At 47.3% G+C, this 21448-nt stretch overlaps 1 protein-coding gene across 1 annotated transcript in view; it reads left to right on the top strand.

Moving 5' to 3' along the window:
• Nucleotides 1-21448, top strand: part of KCNK5 (potassium two pore domain channel subfamily K member 5) — a 75562-nt gene that overhangs the window by 39504 nt on the left and 14610 nt on the right. The gene's annotated exons all lie outside the window — the stretch shown is intronic.

Consider the following 21448-nt stretch of genomic DNA (forward strand, 5'->3'; position numbering starts at 1 on the left):
ATACCGGATTGTGAACGAACGGGTCTCCCTGGCCGAGTGGTTCCTTCAGGACTTGACTCCCGCCCTCTTAAGGATTCCTGGGTCCGGACTCCGGTCAGGTCTTCAAACCCCATAAACAGAGGCCGCAGCACGAGGGAGGGGGAGGGCTATAGTATTGACCAGCCAATCCTGGCTGGGCGGGCACCATGACTGCTCGCCCAGTCGCCCTGTACATCCACGGGGGTGCGGCCCCTCCCCCTGGTCCTCTCTCTAAGGGGAACTGCACTGGGAAAACAATCTGCGCATGCGCGGGCTAGTTTATGCCCTTAAATCCACTTGCGCAGCTGCAGCAGGCCCAGCCGCCCCCCCCTGTCATTCCTGAAAAGTCGAGTGTCTCCCGTATTCCGGGCCGGCGGGCAGCGTGATTATTTTAATATTTCTATCATTAGTTTAGTGAGGACGCGGTGGGTCCGTGGGGCTTAGTGGGGCTACGCCCCTACGCCCCAATGGACGCACCGCGCCTGTTTGGTATTAACGCAAACATCCGAATCCAACTCCCGTTTTCTCCCAAATTGAAATGTCTCCAATTCGCTGATTGTCGCCCTGGGTCGCCTCTGATTAGCTGCTGTGAGCTGTGCCTGGCCCTGTTCCATTTTCTAAGTTTGAATTCTGATTCGAAGTTCTCAAGAGGTCCTGTTTCCGCGGTGCCCGGGTATATGGACACCTTCAACTGACGCTTACTGCCTCCAGGGAGCTGCTGAGCCTGTTCTGCCGAGCAGGCTCCCCGAACCAGAGCCGCCTCTGGGGGGTAACGGCCATGGACCTGTCACTCGGTAATAAGAAAGCGGCACCTTTGAACTGTGTGCACCGCACTTCTGCCTCCAGGGTGCTGCTGCGGTTGCATGCTCCAGGGAGCTGCTGTGGTCCCCTCCCCTGCTCCACAGACCTGCTGAACCTGTTCTAACGAGCAGGCTCCCCGAGCTAGCGCCGCCTCTGGAGCAGAAGCCAAGGACCTGTCACTCTGTAAAAAGAAAGCGGCACATTTGGAACGCACCTGCCTTGTGGGAACCCTGCACACAGGCTCATCCAGGAGTGTGGAAAGGAGAGAAACCAGGCCAGTCACCTGTGCATTCCTAGACAGCACAGGCAATGTATGCATGTGGGCCTGGACGTGCCGTTGTGCATGGCTTTAAGTGGGCGGGGTTGCTCAGGATCTCAGACCTGGTGATAATTAAAAACGGTAATTGAAACGGGTCCCTTCCAAACCCTCTATTTATGCCCAGCCCTTGACTCTTCAGGCAAAACATTCAACCAACCATTTATTTGTGAACAATGAGCGCGGGAAAAAGGTTAAGGTAACCCCTGTCCTTTCTGCTTATATTTCACATACTTTACTTAATCGTGCATTCCCTGTGTGTGTTTACTTTTTCAAGGGTGTTGTTGCTGTGTTTTTTCAGGCAGATACCTCTGCTGTGTAAGACATACTTTAAACTGAGTCGCATCCAGATGTTTATCTTGGGGCAAAATTGAGTGTGGCTGAAGGTAGTGTGTTTCTCTCTGGGCCTGTCAGTGGGTTAAAAAGGTGTTCAGAATCGAGGCCATCCAATCCTTTGCCTCGCTGCAAAGCGCACATGGCAGTGGTAACCTATGCTAGTTACATGTGTACTTCTAAGCAAATGTGCGGGTAGGGAGGCACTTTTTAAATACATTTTTACATATTTCTATGCCATTTAATTAAATATATGGGCCCCACCCCTTTCAGGGACCCCAATGCCCTCTTTTTGAAATCCCACTTAAAGCCCTGACTGGGGCGTTACCTTGCCTGGGCCCTCGGCCTCTGCTGTTCATCAGGCATCCTCTTGAGAAGTGGTCCTCTGTGAAGGCTTGTGATGCTGTACCAGGTGAAGGCCACTACAAATGCTTTAAATATCTTCTATGGTGTGGTCTTTACTCTCAAACTGTGTCCCAAAACTGATCTAGTCTGGGTACTGGGTGCTTAGGTGGAAAGTAAACTGAGTAATCGGCAGCTCTTGTCACCTTGCACGTTGAGGGCCACTTGTGACCGAAGGAGGAGGAAGTGGCAGATGCAAAACAGGTGACAAATGTGCCTTCCACTGGGGCTTACGGAGGTCTTCGCCCTGGAACTGGAAACATGTCTGTCCTTTTCCCAGATCTTAAACTTAGACAGAGACTTGTAGCAGCATCAAAGGGAAGTCAGTAGGCGGCCCCATCAACCAAGGGACCCTGCACTTGGTCAGAGACAGAGTAGGGGCGACAAGGCCATTGGTTGAGCAATTTCGACATCGAGCGTAACCCAGTTATTACACTCCCAAGAAACGAGACTTTTCCTCCTACATTAAACCCCTTCAATGGCGATAGGGTGCAGGCAGCCTGAGGTCTGCAGCTTTAAATATCCAGGCGATTTTCCATAAAGTAACTTGGAGAATGCCATGGCTTGCACAGTGTACCCAAGAACCACTTTTCTGCAGGTTACACATGCATGACAATCTGGGTGGCACTGCCTGCACCTGCGTTACCAACTGCCATGAATCCAGTGCAGATGAATCCAGAATCTCTTCCTCCAGGGTGGCTGAAGGTTTTTTAAGCAGGGCAGTGGGCCAATGTTTGTTGTTCTTGCACGCAGGTGCCGAGGCTTTGCCTCTGTGGTGATCACAGCGCACAACCGAGCAGTTCACATCTGGATTCCCTTTTCCCGCGCACGCTGATTTATTTTGTTTTAACCCCGACTGTGGTGGACGCCAGGGTTCAAGTGAAGGGCCAGGCCCCTTGATTCCTCTCGGCTTCCGGTTTACCACAGTGACGTAGTTCGGGGGGCGGAAGTGGCCTGCCGCGCGCTGACGTGGCCCCCGGCGTGCTGACGTGGCCACGCCTGGGCACGTGCCGCGGTGCAGCCTGCCGCCGCCAGAGGCTCGGCAGGCCCGGGCCTCGGAGTGTGTACACAAGTTGCTCTCGGTGTGGAGCCGCGGCCAGGGGGCGGGGAGGGGGCTCGGCAGGCCTGGGAGTGTGTATGCAGGCCGCTGGCGGCGCGGAGCCGCGGCCTCAGCTGCTGCCAGAGGCTGGGAGGGGGCTCGGCAGGCCCGGGCCTCGGAGTGTGTACGCAGGCCGCTCACGGTGTCGAGCCGCCGGTCTCCTCTCCTCCCAGGCCCTGGGAGTGTACATACAAGCCGCACAAGGTGTCCACAGCTGGAGCTGCGGCCTCTGCCAGCTGTGGACACCCGACCAGATGCAGGGCTTCACAGCCGCCACGTGGGCCTTAAAGGGGGGGTGCAGCCGCTCTTCCAGCAGCCCCTGCCCTTTACCACTACAGGGCAGCACCTCGCAGCCTTACCCCCTGCGCAGGAAAGAGGCCCGAAAAGAGCGCAGACCATGCGTTAGGAAGCTCCATTGGAAAAGAGCCCTGTGTAGTAAATGAAGCACCAAACACAGTAGGCGATTGTAGGAGGTTCCTTTATTCTCAGTAAGAGAAAGCGTAAGAGCAGACCACCAACAGCAGCAACAACAGGTCAACTGCCAAAGAGTGGAACTCACAGAGAGAAGGCAGGGTAGAACATAGAACATAGAACAAGTAATGAATGCATAACACAGAAAGACTAGAATGGCAACTTGGCAAGAACTAGTATGTACTACACATCTTCTTCCTTTCTGTTGTTCGAAAGAACAGAAAAAAAAACAAAGGAAAAGGAAAAGAAAAAAAAAAAAACTAACAAACAAAATCCTGTAAGTAAGTAGGAGGCCGCCGAGGCCTGAGAGGGCGTGCAGAAGGAGAAGGGCTTGGAACAGGGACCGGGCCCGGCAACAAAGCAGGTGCATCACCCCCACCAGAAACAACAACTTCATCTTGCACAAGGGAAGCAAGAGGCACACCACTAGAGGGTAAGGAGACATCCGACTCATTGGCCAGCAAAAATCCACTAGAGGAAGAATCAGTGGGAGAGGTGGGAGAAACCGAAACCCCAGAGTGCACAGGAAACAAAGGGGAACCCCCCTTTTCTCTCTTGTAGAGAGCAACTCTCCTGAAGTTCCAGCACTCGCCATTATTCAAAATGACGCAATGGTTGAGCACTTTTTTGACTTTAAATGGACCCTTAAACTTGGACAAACCTCTTTGAAGCCTGCCCAATTTGATCTTGACTAAATCTCCCACAAGGAAAGGAGGAGAAAAAGAAACATTTGAGGAAGAATCAGCAACACCAGTTTGGGAATCATCCGGAAAACTACCCTGAGCCTGCAGGGTGACAACATCCCTCATCCATGACGGGACTAACTTCAACCCAGGATCACGTCCTCTCATTAACTGAAAAGGAGACAAATCACCACTAGCCAAAGGAGTGGTGCGGTAGGCCCAGAGCATCTCATCAACCATCTTCCTGACAATGTGACCACCACTAGACGCCATCTGTATGATACCCTTAACCACTTTATTGGCTCTCTCGCAAACGGCATTTAAGCAAAGACCTAATAGGCACAGTCTTGTCAGAAAAGTTATGTACAAACTTAGAGTAGTACTCTATCAACCCCATGAAAGAACGGAGCTGGTCTTTGTCAGAGGGCGAGGGTGCAGAACGAATAGCCTCACATAGGTTTCTTTTGGGCTTGATACCAGAGGCAGTGATAGTGTAGCCCAGATAATCCACTTCACACACACCAAACAAACATTTATCCTTCCGTAAAGTCAAACCAGCATCAGATAACTTCTCAAGAACAACATTCAAAGTGTAATTGTGCTGAGATTCAGTTAGACCATAAATGAGAATGTCGTCTTGAAAATAGACCACCTTGGGCACACCTTTGAAGATACCTGACACCATGCGCTGAAAAACGCTGGCTGCTGACTTGAGACCAAATGGCAAACGAGTAAATTGGAAGGTACCCCAGGGAGTGATGAAGGCTGTGAGGGACTTGGAGTCTTGGTGGAGGTCAATTTGATGGTATGCACTCCTGAGGTCCAATTTCGAGAAAAATCTCGCACCATTAAGGGTAGTAACCAATTCAGATATGTTGGGTAGTGGGAAGGTGTCAGCAACAACGCAGTGGTTGAGAGACCTGAGGTCAACGCAGAAACGGAGCTTGCCGTCAGCCTTCTTGGTGACGACAATGGGCGAAACCCACGGAGAGGCTTCGACAGGCTCAATGACACCAGAACTCAACATGTCATCCAAGAGACCCTTGACCTCATCCCTAATGATGATAGGAATGCGTCTCACCTTGTGTTGTATGGGAACAGAGTTGGGTTTGATTATGATTTTATGTGAATAGCCCTTTAGTCGACCCAAACTTTCACCAAAGACATTTTTAAATCTAGAGAGTAAAGAAGACAGATCAGAGTCCTCCACCACCATGACTTGTGGATCAGCTCGGGGATTCACAACAATGCACAGGTCATATTGGTGTATCCAACCAAGGATAGCAGGACCAGACTCTGAGACATACACCTTACCAAAAATTTGTCTGGTTGAGAACACAATGTAGGCCTCAAAGTACCCCAAAATGCTCAGTGGTTCCCCTTGATACCCCCCAGGAGAAATATCCGTGGGAAAAAAGGAAGTCATACCCCACAATTCAACAACCAGTGAGTAGGGAATAATTGTATACCGCGAACCAGTATCAACCATCAAATAAACTTGCTTTTCATTAATGATGAAAAGAGCCTTAGGTCTATTCCTACGTTTGTGGTCTTCGCGTTGAAGATCACTATCATCACCCACAACCAAAATTTTGTCCGAGTCATCTTCAACTATTGTAATATCGCTAAGATATGAAACAGAAGAGCGGGCTTTACTTCTGCAAACACGAGCGTAATGCCCCAATTTGCCACATTTCATGCATTCCTGTTTGGCTGCAAAGCAAAATTTGGAATCAGAAGCATGTGCCAGGCTACCACACCTCAGACATTGCCTGGAAGAAGAAGGTTTAACAATGTTATTTGACTTAACATTAACAGACTTTTTGTTGAAGAATTTTCTCTGTTTAAGAAGTGCAACTTCGTCTTGGTCATCATCTCCTTGACTCGGAGGCATATACGAATGACAAGACACCTCACCAACATCAGATGAAATTGCCCTCTTTTCCAACTCTCGCATACATCCTTGGGACTGTTCAACAACTTTCGCCAAGTCAATTGCTGTTTGTAGATTGGGATTTTTCGCTGCCCAAAGACGTTCCTGAATTTTTTTATTATTGCATTGTACAATAAGCTGATCCCTGATCAGCTCATCAGTCATATTGCCAAACTTGCATTTCACTGACATTTCGCGCAACCTAGAAACAAAGTCGTCTATGCTCTCACCAGTTTTTTGGCTTTTGGTGTAAAATTTATACCTGTTCATGACAAGGTTTTCCTCCTTGGCATACCTGACCTCAAGGCGAGACACAGCCTCCTTATACTCATCCAACGGGGCCTGTGCGCCAGGTACAAGAACTTGAGGCAAGAACCTGAAGACACGTTGTCCTTCTTTACCTAGCGAACTTAGAAGCAGTGCTTTCTTGCGTTTCGGAGAGAACTCTTGAGCATCCAGCGCATCAAGATAGTTCTCAAACATGGGAAACCAGTCTTCCCATGATATGCTGGGTTGGCCAGGCAAAGAAAGAAAGCTAGGCGGCAAAACAATAGATCCTGCCTGCAGTGATGACTGTTCAGCCATGTTTGAGTAGAGGTGAGAGTCACAAACAGAGTCAATTGCGAAGAAATAAACACACCAAAAAAACGAGTCAGGAGAAATGAGCAAATAAATAGTTAATGACAGGAACGTGTTCCAAAACGAAACGCTACAAAAAGAAGTAAGTAAAAACTTTACTTGTCACAAATGCGCACAAGACGAGCGCATCGTCGTTGCTGGAGTTGAATGTGTTACCATGGTAATCCAAGATGGCTCCCAGCGTGATGACGTGGACGCGTTGTGCGTCTGAGACGACGTGTTGAGACGATCACGCAAAGGAAGAGGAGCGCATGCTAGCGTCACAAGCTAGCGTCACAAGCAGGATCGCTGACTCCCCCGGAGAGTTCCACTGCGTCATCAAAGCTGCAGAGACGCCGAGGGAGCAGGAGATAGCCAAGCAGGAGACAGAGGAGAAGGAAAGCAAGCGGAACAGAGGCAGAAGAGGTAAAAACTTGCCGATTCCGCCGATTCCGTGGTAGACGCTAAGGTGAAACCATCAATCCTCGTTTAGTCCTCGAAGGCAGATTCTCCAAGCGTAGACAGGAATTCAACTCGGTCTGCTCTTAAATGAAGTCGGAAGGTGGCGGAAAGGTGCAGGTTTGGAAGAAACGTCGCCAAAATACTGTAGTAAATGAAGCACCAAACACAGTAGGCGATTGTAGGAGGTTCCTTTATTCTCAGTAAGAGAAAGCGTAAGAGCAGACCACCAACAGCAGCAACAACAGGTCAACTGCCAAAGAGTGGAACTCACAGAGAGAAGGCAGGGTAGAACATAGAACATAGAACAAGTAATGAATGCATAACACAGAAAGACTAGAATGGCAACTTGGCAAGAACTAGTATGTACTACACCCTGCTCCCTGCGGAGAGCAGACTGGAGCACAGTCTGTGGTAGGTGAGGGTGGAGAGGACAGTGTGTTGCACACTGCTCTCTGCCATAACCCGTACACATTAAATTAGAAAATGGTTCCGTGGCCTTCCATTTCAAACTACATAAGTCTGTAGTAGCTGCAGGGGGGAATCTCTGCTCTAGTTACACACTGCTCTACCTGTACAACCACCCATTAAAACCTTTAAATTAGAACATGGCTCCACGCCTATGGATATTCAGCTGCATCAATCTGCAGTCGCTGCAGGGGGAATCTGCTCCAGTTACGCACGGCTCTACATGTGGAAAGAGCCTTAATAACCTTTAGATTAGAACATGGCTCCACGCCATATAGATATTTTACTACAGCACAATCAGTATTTGCTACGAGGGATGACCCCTGCTCCTGTTATACACTACTGTTCATTATGTCTGCAGAGTCCTGCCCTTCACAACATAGTCTTACCCTTGAAGCCCAGACCTGAGCCGCCACCCTGTCTGGCGATGCTGGAGTCCCCCCTCCAATTGTCTGGTTCTGGTTTTCCTTGGTGTAGGGCCTAGCTGCAGAATGTGCTGCCTTCCACCATGGAAGAGAAACTGTGGTGCAACTGTCGGAGGCATCCTGGCAGCCACCTATACCCCCTCCACTCCAAACCTTACTAGGCTACTTTCTCTAAATGGCAACCTCTTCCTCAGTTCTCCGTACTCCTGCGGCCTGGTGCTTGCACGTTACCGGATTCATGTGCCAGAGAATTCCCAGGTTCTCATGGGAAATCCCTTTGCAAATGAGATTGCGCTTTTAAGGGAACGTGCTGGGTCATGTGCATTCCAGATTAGAGTGCTAACTGAAATCCTTCCTTAATCAAGAGTAGCACAGGAAGTTTAAATGTTGTCACCAAAACCAATCTATTAACTGCCTCCAGCCTGTGAGCATGCAGGAATGCGGCCAAGGGGACATGTTATGTGTAATCAGTGGTATCATTTGACAAACCCACCACATATTTATATGCCTTGTTAAAGGAAAGTCAAGGACTTGATGTTTTCGACAACAAAAAATTATATATTTTCACCAATCCCCCCCCCCCCCCCCCCCCCCCCGCCCTAGCCTGTTTTTTTTTTTTTCTTTTTTTTTTTTTGGTTTTGGTTTTTTAATGCCCGGCTATAACATTTCCCATCTCCAGGCAAACAAAATGGCCTCCGTGAAGAATCAATGGTCAGACTGGCGCAAACCCCTTTGCTGTGAGTTCAGAGAAGCTTCTGGATAACGGGCAGAGTTTGGCGATTCTAGTTCACTTGATGGAAGCTCCAGTGAAGGTTGCCTTGTGTCAGTAACTGATGAGTGCATGACCAGGCTGGCAAAGTGGTGTCTTCGATCCCGGATAATTTTTCTTATATGCTGCTGCTTTCACACCTGCATGTGCACATAAAGTAACCACTATAAAAAACAAACCTATATGGCAATTAATTCATTCTTAGAAAGTATAAATACTTGAGCACCTCTGTTAAACATGTACTGGACGTCACTGCCTGTTTGCAGAATGTCGTGTCCTCCAACCTTGGCAGCACAATATATTGGTTTATAAGACCGTGTGTAACCTGTGCACCAGCAGCTAAACATCCCCTCTCACAACCACAGCCTAACCTGGTTAGGAGCTTCCCTCACTCTTACCTGCTCATGCTCCCCCTCCCCATTCTTGCTTGACACTGCTTGTATAGACATATTGGCAGGAATCTAAGTCTCCAGACGCCAAGCAAAGCAGCTCTGGATAGGTTGCTGGTATAGAAGATGGTGAGTACATTTTAAAACCATGCAGCAGAGTGTTCTGCGTAATGCAACTTTACCCCAGGCTTGGTGAACTGCAGGGATGTCTGGAAGGATCAGCCATGCAGCCCGTGGCCAAATTCTGTGTACCACCTTCTTCGGTATAATTTTTCGTGCTGTGCAGCAGCACTTAATTTGAGACAGTGGTTTCTGTTGCTCAGCACCGGCACTTATTGTCAATACCTACACTTGTGGCAGTTTGCCACATGATAGCACTTTTTGCAATTTAAAGATTAGCAGAACACCAGTTGTTTCTGAATTCAATATACACCAACAACGACAAATACCTGCCACCCAAGCCTTTCTTATAGCTTTGAGGACCTGAAATAGTCAGAATTGTCAATCCATTAGGAGTGTGGTGGTTAGTGGGAGTGTAGGTACTGTCTGCAGCTCTGCCATGGGCAATGGATGGTGCAAGCTGCAGTTGCCGCCTGACTAGGTCCTTGGCACTTATTGGTTTCCAAATTAAACGCTGGCTGTGCCCTGCTTATTGAACTGATATTAGCCAGTATATGCTGGTCTCGGTGGATTTTAACAGCTAGGTTGGCAAAACGAGAACTGGAACTTTTACCCTTTGAGAATTTGCACTGATTCTAGGTATGATGCTCCACCCATCGTACTCGTCCACTAGTGTAACTTCAGTTCTTTCACTTCTTGGCGTGGAGATGGGTGAGCGCCCCGGTTAGGCCAGCTCCATACACTTGTAAATACATACAAAATGACTGACAACTTGTGAGATGCCCGCATATTGTTAAAAGAGGTGACCACTCCTGCTCGCGTGGAGACAGTTCTTGCTCAGCCAGCCTGCCAAGCACGAAGGCTGGTCTCGCATGCCTGCATTGTCCTAATGTGGAGGCATGATGTCAGCCATGCCATACAGTGGAGGCAGGTACGTTTGTTAACCCTTCCGTAGAGTGGAGGAAGGTCCTGCTTGGCTGTCCACTCTGATATAGTCCCTTCTCTAATATAGTGCACTTGTAAGTCTTTGTTGTCCATACTCTCCTAGTAAGCTGGGGATACCTGCTCTTTTCTACCTTGTCATAACGTGGAGCCAGATTGTGCCATGCAGTCTTTCACCGTGTGGAAACTGGTTCTGCTAATCTGTCTTTCAACGGTGTGGAGGCAGATTATGCTGGTCTGTCCTGCCTTAGTCTGGAGGCAGCTCCCACTCGTCCACCCAGTCACATTGTGCTGGCGAGTGCCTCTTCTCGACACAGACAGAGCATGGTGGCGAGTCCTGCTGTCCCCCCAGTCACCGGGTGGTGCTGACGGCGAGTCCTTATTTTCCACCAAGTCAGTGTGGTGGTGGCAGCAGGTCCTGCTTGTCCACCTAGTCATAGGGTGGTGGTGGCGGCGAGTCCTGCTTGTTCACTCAGTCACATGGTGGTGGTGAGCCCTGCCTCTTCGATCTAGCAGTGTGAAACCAGGTGTCCTGTGTTCTCCATGAATCCTTGATGACACGAGTACCACATGACCCTCATAGCATTAAAATCGTATGAATCAATCAATCATTTGTAGAGCGCCCTACTTACCCGTGAGGGTCTCAAGGCGCTAGGGGGGTTGGGGTTGCTGCTACTGCTCGAACAGCCAGGTCTTGAGGAGTCTCCTGAAGGTCAGCAGGTCCTGGGTCTGTCGTAGGTGGATGGGGAGGGTGTTCAGGTTTTAGCGGCGAGGTGGGATAATGATCTGCCACCATCCTCTTTTTCCACCTCCTTCTACAAGAGGTAATTCTTTTATTGGGTGTCCTGCCACCTTTGTAACTCTGCGTTTGGTGTCATCAGCCACAGGGTTCGGACAGATGTCCAGTGTTCCCCCACGGATAGTAGATGAGGCCAGTCCCACTTTACCCTCCCAGCATGGTATACATACGAATCCACCAATGAACCTCCTAATAGTGCTTTTGCATGTTCTTTTGCAAGTGGTAATTCCTTTATTGGGTTATTTCAGCCTTGTTTAGAGCACTGCTGCATTGGGCTTCCTCAGCCCTTCATAGGGCTGCTGTGTTAGATGTCTATAGCTGCATTTAAAATGCTGCTACGTTGGGGTCTTCAAGCATTTATAACAATTCTGCGCTGGGGGTGTTCAGCATCTCCCTAATCTAATTTAGAGACTCTTCCTGCTGCGATCTCTCCTCCTACTCATGCCAAACCTCATCTTACTACTACGATCTCCCAAACAACACTTTCTAGAGTCTTGCATCCCTCCATTATCCTATTCGATCCATCTAACAGACTCTCATGTTCACCGCTCCAAATTAACACATATTTCCCTATATTAATCCTTTTTGGGTTAAGGAGTAGCACTCGCTCAAAAGCACTTCAACTACCTCGTCATGGGTATATATATCGGCAAAAATCTCCGAACTGGGTATTTCGGCACCGAGGACCGGCACAGTGGCAGGAACAGAGAGTAGAATTACTCCAGCATTCCTTCAAACCAAGTCCTCTTACACTCAGCACTTTGATCAATGCACATGGTTTGCAGCCCTCCATGCTCAGTGGCCTGCAATGGTCCAGGAAGATACTCTCTGCTTGGCCCACTCCTCCTATCTGATTGTGCAGTAGCCCACCATTTTGATTCAGAGTCCTGAACATGAAGACACTTCTGAGGATGTTGGGTGAGAATCTCGAGATGCATGTCCCGTATAGATTGTTTATGGAACTTGAGTGTGTTGACAGGGTGGCATTCAGTATAGGTTGGTTTCAGTTTGTGTTAGTGTTCCATGAAACCTCCAAGCTCATGTGATGTGACTGAGCAGTGACGTCATCAAGAGAAGCTCAGCATAGATCCGAGAGTGGCATTAGCAGGAGGTTGAGGAAATGTAAGGAGAGCCTAGACTGAGCTGCCCTGGCCCAAGTCCTTTGAAGACACCCCCTTTTGAAGAGGGTGCAGGGTAGCATTGTTTAAACCCCCATCAGGGGCCCTCTGCAGGGCACTCACAAGATGCGCCCGACGCTTCAGTCAGTTGTAGGGCCAACCCATCCTAACCACTGGAGGACCAGATAGAAGTGGGACTTGGCGGGTGGTCATTTATTTCGTCTAGATGGGTAGATGCTGATAAAGGGACGGATTAAATGCAGTTTCTACGTAACCCCAGATGGGCAGGTGTTCTGCTTGTTTCTGAATGTCACAAAATGTAATCAGATTTGGAGATGATTAACCCATAGAATTCATAAGTTACATCACTTTTTGGATGTGTAGGGCGGACCTCATTCAGATATTTCCTAGTGAAAAAATAAATGTTGCTGTTGTAAGAAGAATTTTTTTTTTTTGTAAATCTCAAAACACACGTTAATGATTTAGGACCCGGTTTATTCTAAGCAATACTTCCTATAGAGGCTGCAGGAATTGGTTATATGTCGTAATATCAACACAGTGCTACCAAAATATTGCAAAGGTGCTCACTGTTCTAACTCCATATCTACATACATTGACGCTACATCATCAAGCTCTGTCTGTGGAGTTAAAGAAACTAAACCTGTACTAACTTCTTACTCTTCCATATTCTGGTCCGGTATATTTTGTCAACCATATCCTCATAGAAGGATATTCTGGGGTCGATATTCATGCGGAATACCCCTGTAGACATGGTCATTTCTACAAATTCATAAAGCCCCAAGTATGTTTTTCTTTATGTGAATGTACCCAGCCAAAATATTTGGGAGATATCTGGCGAAAATATTGTATGTAGAAGATGAGCTGCCTTAACTTTCAGCTGACACCTTTGAACGATGAAGATGGTGAACTTTAAGATTCCTTCAGGTAAAGGAGTGGCTGTTTTATTCTTCAGATGTAGGCTTTTAGAGATTGAATTATTGGTGGATTGACATTTAAAACGTTGGACCCTTGTGTTAGACCTTGGAGGATCCTGTTGCAGGGAGGCAAACTTGAATGTTCAAGTGTGGTCTCCTGTCCCATGCTCTCCCGCGGGCATTCGTTTTCCATCTTCCAAAACTTTCTTGCGAGCTGCGCCACTACTAACAAACCATGCTTTTTCATTCCTTCGGTCTTCGTGCACAAGCATTGGGTCTATGCCAGTGTTCCATGCTCTTGGCACCAGCGCCCTTACTGTTGATAGCTCAGACTTCTGCACCCATAGATATCATGAAACACGCACTACTTGCCTTCTGGAGTTGAGGACAACCGCTTGCCACTGCTACCCCTGCCTTGCCCTTTGGTACACTTGGCACCTCTTTTGCCACCCAGGTCTTCAGGGCCATGCTGAACAGGATTTTTGACAGTCTATAATTTACACTCTCATCGCTTACAGCCGAGAGCAAATACACACGCGTGTCCAGCGAGATTTAAGGTACGGGAACCCCATCTTGTGTATCTGTGGTTGTGAACGAGTCTTCAGTTTATAGGGCTTCCATTGTGAGTCAAATCACTTCCCTAGACAAAGCCCACCTTCAATGCGGCCAAAACCTGCAGCCAGTGTATTATTGGGGGTGGAGCAAAACCGACACCTTATTAGATATTTTAGTTTTTTTATCCTTTGGAGATTTTAATAAATGATGGTTAATGCACTAAAAGTAAAGCGGACACCGGCTGATTGCTGATTCAGTGAATTGATTAATCTGCTTTAAAATGGTCACCCTCATTTGTAATTTGTGTGTTCTATGTTGTTGACCTTCCAACAACGTGTATTCAGGGCCAGTGGAACTATGCAATTGTGCGGCCCCAGCGATTTCCCTAAAATTATAGATTTTCCGCATTTGCCACATGATCCATCATCTGCATAATCTCCAGATTCTCACAAAAACAAGTTTGTTTCTAGCTCAAACGGTTCAGATGTTACTAAAAACTCAGCAACAAATGTGGCAGTGCAGTGAAAGGCCCTTTGCAAAGCTGGGCTATTCACCTTTCTGTTGCTTATTGCTATGTTTGAGTATTAAGTGTGTATTAATGAGGTGCAACCAATGCTCCTACAGTGTTACCAAGTTTAAAAATAATGACATAATAAAGAGGTGCTATTACAAAATGTGCCACATTATGCCTCCTAGTTTTTTTTCTTGTTGCATAATTTATTCAATCCTGCCACACAATTTGGCCCTCTCATGCCACATAATTCCATGCCCTGCCTGTACCTTAGGACAGGTTTGAAGCCCTGTACAAATTCAGCTATAATAAATACAGTACAATCCTAGCTGAGAGGTTCATCTCCATTTTTCGTTAAACCCTGCAGTCCTGTAGGCCTTATCCCTCCCTTGTTAGCCCAGGGAATGTTTGAACCTCTCAAGGCCTCCCTTTCAGATGCTTGGCCCTTCGCCAGTTGCCTGTGGATCCTTGTTTACCTGGCACCGAGATCTGAGCCTGAGACTTGTTCCATTTCACCTTGCAGTTGCCTACTTACTTGAGCTGAAGTCGCACAACTCTAGGCATGTGCCTAGCTGCACTGTAAATGGCATGCTGCCCACGTCACTTGCCACCTCATCCAAGTGCCAGTGTGTCAAGAGTAGTCTGGGCTTCCTTAGCATGCACCATCAACCTTTGCAGATACCGTTCACTGATCCTCTGACCCGCCCCTGGAATCAGCTGGTGACCACTGATCAGGTTGTCACGTGCGCTCTGTTTTTTCAACGTGATGACCTAAGCCCAGTTGTTCCCGTTTTAATATGGACTGTAACGAGCCTAGAGGCCCTCCTGGGTGCCTGTAGATAAATGTGTTCTCTTATTTTATGCCTGTGTTGATCTGGTGCTTTTTACTGGTACAGGTGGAGGAATGCATCGCCACAGAGCAAGTGCCTGGTGTATATATGTGTGGGTCTATGTGTTTTTGTGGGTATATACATATAACGGGTAAGAATGTAATATGGTCCAGTATTGCAAACCATGAAGCTGAAAGTTTATAAGTGTCACCAGAAGCATGAGGTAGCAATATAGAACTATTTTATTTGTTTATTTTTAATGATACATATTTATTTTTGGTACTTTGCATTAAAAAGCATTTTTCTTCAAAGTGCAGCCTAAAAGGAGCTGTGATTGGAATATAACATTTCCTAGATATTAGACATGGATGAGAGAGTAATGCCGTCCAACGTAACTTTATTCTCCTAATGCAGTCAGAAAAGATCGATAACGCTACATATTCCTAAACCCTTCAGGAAAACAGTCAAAAACACTGAACCATAGTCCAAGTTACCTTTTTACTTTTCCATGTAAACACCCCCTGTCTTCATACTTGAAACATTTAAATCCTGCTTCTGTTCGGCGCCCATCACCAGTAAAAAAAAAAATAAGAAATACATAAATAACTTGCTTCATTAATTTCTCTAAAACCTGTTTGCACATCAGTCATCAACACTGTTGCGTTATATACATTGTATGTCATAATAGTAAACTAATCAGAATAGGAACAAGCATTTGCTATACAATAGGTCTCGCATTTAGAAGAGTCCGAGCTATGGGCATTTTAAATGACACTGCCTTGTATTTGTTTTTAAAACCGATAAGAGGCATTATCATTTACAGTGCGAAGAGCATAAATTCTCGCAAATGCATTTGGCGCCCGTGCTATAAAGTTTTTTTTTTTTTTTTTTTTTTTGTGGCGTTTGGTGAGAGCGTGTCCTGCCTGCAACAGCAGACAGGACAAATCTATTTAAGAAAATAGTGCTCGGAGGATGTAATTAAAGCCTATCAAGTAACAACTCACGTAGCGGGGGTGTCCTCATGGTTGGTTACAAAATGGGACAAGGAGGGACTACTAAGCCTATTGACCAATGAAAAGCTACATTTTACAGTGGACAATGACAAATATGTGCGTAGAGTAGGCGGAGCTTCAAGTCCATACCTGAATACAGCATGCCTCGCAGAGCAGTGCATGCACTGCCCAGGTTCGACCTAAAAATACAATCACTTCATTAGTTACCTTCCCCTTAATAACAGTACTGGTAGGATTGCTGCTGAATACAGTCTCATACGTACGCGGTGGGGTACGAAGAATGATGGCACAGGGAGCTTAGGACTTTACTAAGAGTCACCCCTGTTGGAACAACTGTTTCTCTAACCATCTTCCTCTGAGCATTAGACTACATAGCAACTATAGAGGATTGACCATAGACGTCCTGTCAAATTTTTTAAGACTATTTTCTTTTGACTGCTTTTGAGCACAATACAACAATCATGTGGCATCCCAGCACCATTAATTAAGAAATCTTTTGAGACGTTTGTGTTATAAAGAAATCATCTATCCAGTAAGACTATCCATGACCAAAAGAATTCGCCCTGAAGAAGTCCCTAGAGGACGAAACGAGTCTGCTGCGAACACTCGTGTTTTGATTGTACATACTTTTGGAATAAAGAAAATCACAACTAAGAAAATCTACGTCTGTGATTATTTGTACTGCAGTATAAGAATTGTGTGGTGCACCTTTGCGTTTTATGTATTGATTACTTGAGTTCTTTGATGAACTATCACTGTGACAGTGGGTGTTAACCAGTGTGAACACACTTCGCCCATACAAACTATTGGGGGCGATTTAAAACTTGAGTGATTTGGGTTAGGTGCTATAATATAGGAAGGTTCCACTGTCTCTTTCTTTTTGAATCTGGAAAATCTATGTTGGTCTTGAATGGAGGCGAGCATAATGCTAGTTTAAAGCTTGCTCCCACGATACAAGGGCACGTCCACAATCGGTTTGAAGTAAACATGTGTAAATGTGTACTTTGAAGCCCAGTCAGTTGAATTAATTAGGTCCTCTAATCAGGCTCCCAAAGAAAAAGCCTTATAAACCATAACCCGGCCCACAGGAATTATGTGGCAGAAGAGGGTCAAATTATGCAGCAGGGTTAAGTAAATTATGCTGCAAGAAAAGGCAGATTCTGCAGCATAATGCCGCACGTTTTGTAATGGTATTACTTCATTATTTTGTCATTTTCAAACTTGCTAACACTCTCATGGCCTTGCTTGCATTACGTTAGTACCAATCTAAAACCCAAATATAGCAATATTTGGCCAGTCCAGCTTGGCAAAGATCCTTCCACTGTATGCAACGCGTCTCATAGCATTTTTAGTAACCATTGATGTGTTTTTGAGCTAGAAACAAACATTTGTTTTTTGTTAATCTACATATCATGCGTCAGATGATGGATTATGTGGCAAATACGACAAATCTATAATTATGCGAAAATCACCGATGCTGCACGATCTCATTATTCCAGTAGCCCTGGTCCTAACCCATCTCATGGATTTAGCGCTGAACTTTCACATATCCATATCAATGTCTTAATTAATCACTCAGCTAGCCATAGAGAGGAATGAGATGCCCATAAAAGATTTGCTGACAGACATCCGTAAGATATCCGTAACTGGTTAACCCGTAGCGGCCTAACTTCCTTCACCATGGCTTCATAAGGCTGAATACGTTGTGCCACAAAGCAAACACAAGACAGAGTGCTGAAACTTTTCAGACTCTCACCCGAGTCACAGATCTGGGTTGAATCCATCTTTGTTCTTTAGCTCACTCCCCCACCCCAGTTCCAACCCAGCTATTGGCAAATCGGTCTTGACTCTGTGCCTCAAGGGACCAGTCCAGCCCGAACAACCAAGCCAAGTATTCCTGTACCGGAAACCAGCATCCTGGGACCACACACAATTTTGACAGTCCTTATACCTGGTAAGGTATTTGCAATTTGTTGTTTAATACCTGGAAAACTGCAAGTGTTACTCCATGTGGTGTTAACTTTCTGCCAGATAAGTCTTGTACGCTAACATCAGAGAGTTGTCTGCAAGACACCAGTCACAGGAGCATAGCCAACTTATTGGACAATCCGTTCCTCATTAAAAACGTTCTGGTAAACAAACAAAATCAATGCTCTGTTCACATCCTGTACAATGGAATATCTCAGCCCTGGGAGAACTGCAAGTGTCGCACCTCAATTTTTGGTCAGTGGGATGCTGTCCTACTGCAGTCCCATCTAGAAACTGGTGACCGTGTTGATCTGAAAGTATTTAACAACCTGTAACCTTGGCCTTCTTCAGCACTTTCTGGTAGGAAGTTCAGAATATGGACAAGTTCTGCCTCAACAGGCCTGAACAGTTAGACACCAACCAGTCCATCGACGCCAAACTGATGTGTACCTCTTGACAGTGCCTTCTGCCCAAGCTAGCTTGAGGAACTCAGCAGCATGTCTATAAAGGTGTGGTACTTCCTGGCATTCTGGTAACCCCCCAAGCGAACCTGGAGGTCTTGACCCCTTCCTGAACTCGGCCAGAGATGGTGCAGTGCGCAGGTGGAGGGGTAGAGTGTTCCATGTTTTGGCGGAAAGGTGGGAGGCGTGTTCTCCAGTGCGGCTGTAACGATTGTGCGGAGTCTGTGCGAGGGTGAGGCGTGCGCAGGTGTAGGCTCCTGGCGGAAGAGTAGGCACTTGTTCGGGTAGGCAGGTCCTTAGTGACTGTGTCTTTGTAGGCGCGGGTCAGGAGTTTGAAATAGCCCGTCTTGTGAACAGGTAGCCAGTGGAGGTCTTCAGGTGTTGGGGAATGTGGGTTCTTTTGGGCAGGTTGTGGATAAGTCTGGCCGCCGTGTTCTAGATCGACTGTTTGGTGGCTACAGTGAGTAGTTACAGGTGACTTTTGGGGCCGGAATGGCTGCATTCAGAGCCAACCAGCAGTGTGACTGCGGGTGACTGAGTGAAACCGCATTGGCTGTGTAGAAGTTGAACTAGCTCGCAAGCGCTTTCCTCTGAAATTTGTATCCCACAAAAATGAGCTATCATTACTGGGATTTGTCATTTTATTTTACTGATTTATGCTGTTGGAGGTCATTTTTAGAAAGCATGAAGCTTTTTTGAATGTTACTGCACTCTGGAAGTGGTAAAACTTTAGCAAACAGACTGTTTACGTGGTTTGAGAAACAGTGATTGTTTGATCAAGTAATATAAATAAATCCTCATGTTAAAAAGGAATCTTCGGTGGTTTGCAATATTATAATTAAGGCTCCTTTCGTTTTGTACTGATTTTTACAGATGAATACAGACAGAAAACAATGTTTCCGGCCTGTATTTTTAAAAGCAGAAAAATACTGAAAATGGTGCTTTAATGGGTGACCGTCTGTGCTGTCTACTGTGAATTCCAAGACCGGGGATGAGCAAATTAATCGCCATGTTAAAGAAAACGCGTTAAGATATCTTTAAATACAGGCATATGTCCACATATATGTTTTAGTAAATTGCTAATATTTACCTATGGTTGTAGAGTTTTGTTATATTTGATCCCTGTTGCGTTTTAGCAAATTCAGCGGCCAAAGTAAGAGAGCATGTTTAACAGTTAAATAAAAGTGAAAATCTACCACTTTTGACTCCACTTATTTTTGCAAACCACAAAATATTGATAAATACCAATAAGATGGCCAAAAAAGAAATCTGGCTAAATACAGATGGAAATGTAAAAGAAAATAACAACATCGGAACCCTAATTCTATCTGGTGGATGGGGCTGCATCCTGTACCAAAGCCTTTCAAATACTTGCCTTCTCGTCCCCAGGGCTTCTCCTATTGGACAAGCCCTTATCGCAGACACTGAGGGGGCCATTGTCCTGAGGGCAGACAGCAGGATGGGAGGAGGGCAGGGGGCGTGGCCTGACCCCTTCCCCATCAGACAGGGCAGCTGTCACAGCAGGAAATGAAAGGAGCAGGTGCATTTCTCCCCCCCCCCCCCCCCCCCCCATCCCGCCCCAGCCCATGGGGGTAGCAACAAAGAGGCCATTCTGCCGCCCAAAAGAGGGGTCCCTGTGGTGGAGGGACTGCGGAATAAAACCAGCATTGATTAGGGAGTTCTAGGCATCAGCAGGACTCCTCGAGCAGGAACCCCTCCCGCCCCACAGGGCCTCCCCTCACACAGGAATATCGGCACACGGGATTTCCACCCCCTAACGTGCTGGTGGCTCTGGCCCCTTGTCTGTCGGAGTAAGCCACTGGGAATCCACCAGTTCTGGGAATTCCATCTTTTGTTCACGCGCGCACAGCACTACAAATGCACTTTCATTCACTTCTTCACTCCCACCGAGCTTGGGGGTCTGTTTTCATTCCGCCTTTGACCCAAGTAAATCACTATTTCCGGGGTGCACATCACTACTGTAGAGATGTTTGTGAATCCCCCACATAGTGGGTTTCCCCCAAATTTCTAGCCATCCTCGCTCCAGAACACCCTGCAAATCCGTAATGTAAAAGGGATTTAATCGCGCCATCTATGCCAACAGCTGGGGCCGTTTTCGAACGGGCTAACGAGTGTTTATTGTTCCCCAACTTATCGACCACCGGAGGATGAAAGGCTGAATGTTGCTGCTGAGACTTGAACCTCTGACCACGAAGCTGGGCCTGGCAGCTCACGTTATCTGAATGTGAACATTGAATGAGCACTTTTCTTTGTAGCATTTGGCCCTGTAAATTGAACTTCCAGGCAGCAGTGGGTTCTTGAGTAGGAGGCCGTGTGGGCGAGGCGCCGGGAGCAGGTCTGCACCCTTCTCTCAAGCACTGACCCCCGGTTCACCGAGGGGGGCTCGAGGGATGTGGTCTGCAGACCATGAACGTGCTTTTCATTAAGCAACAACCTACCCTTCGGGTGGCCGAATGCTTCGTCTCTTCTGTAGATTGAACTCCGCCCTCACCCTCTCTGGAACCTGCCTGCAGCCCGGGTGTGGCCCCTGCTGCCGGCTGAGTCTGGACCGAGATTGGAAATGGTGTCTTCGAAGTGTAAGATGTTGGATAGGTTGGTGGGTAGCTTAGGAGAGGCTTTTCTTTCCGCATGGGTTTGCTTCTCAGTAACTACAAAGACTACAAGGCCCGTCCCTCCCAGCGAGCCGGGCCCGGCCCACCCTCAGGGCCGGGCCCGTCCAACACAGAGCGGACCCCAGCCAGTTCCCTTCCCGCTCCAGCTCGGTTGGCAGCGGGGTGTGCCCTCACAGGGGGGCTCCTCACACACCTGCATCGGACCGTCCTATTTTACCCATCCCAGCTCATGCCATGGGCATCAGGCCGCGCCTCTTGGCAGCGCCTCGAGGAAGGCTGCCAGCTCCAGTGGCCCGTAAACCCGGCCCGGGTAAAGGAACCAGGAATGCCACCCTTCACCCGCAGCCTCACTGCCAAGGGCCTTGCATAGCACCGTGGC

The sequence above is a fragment of the Lissotriton vulgaris genome, unplaced genomic scaffold, assembly GCF_964263255.1.
Source record: "Lissotriton vulgaris unplaced genomic scaffold, aLisVul1.2 SCAFFOLD_549, whole genome shotgun sequence".
NCBI classification, from domain to species: Eukaryota; Metazoa; Chordata; class Amphibia; order Caudata; family Salamandridae; genus Lissotriton; species Lissotriton vulgaris.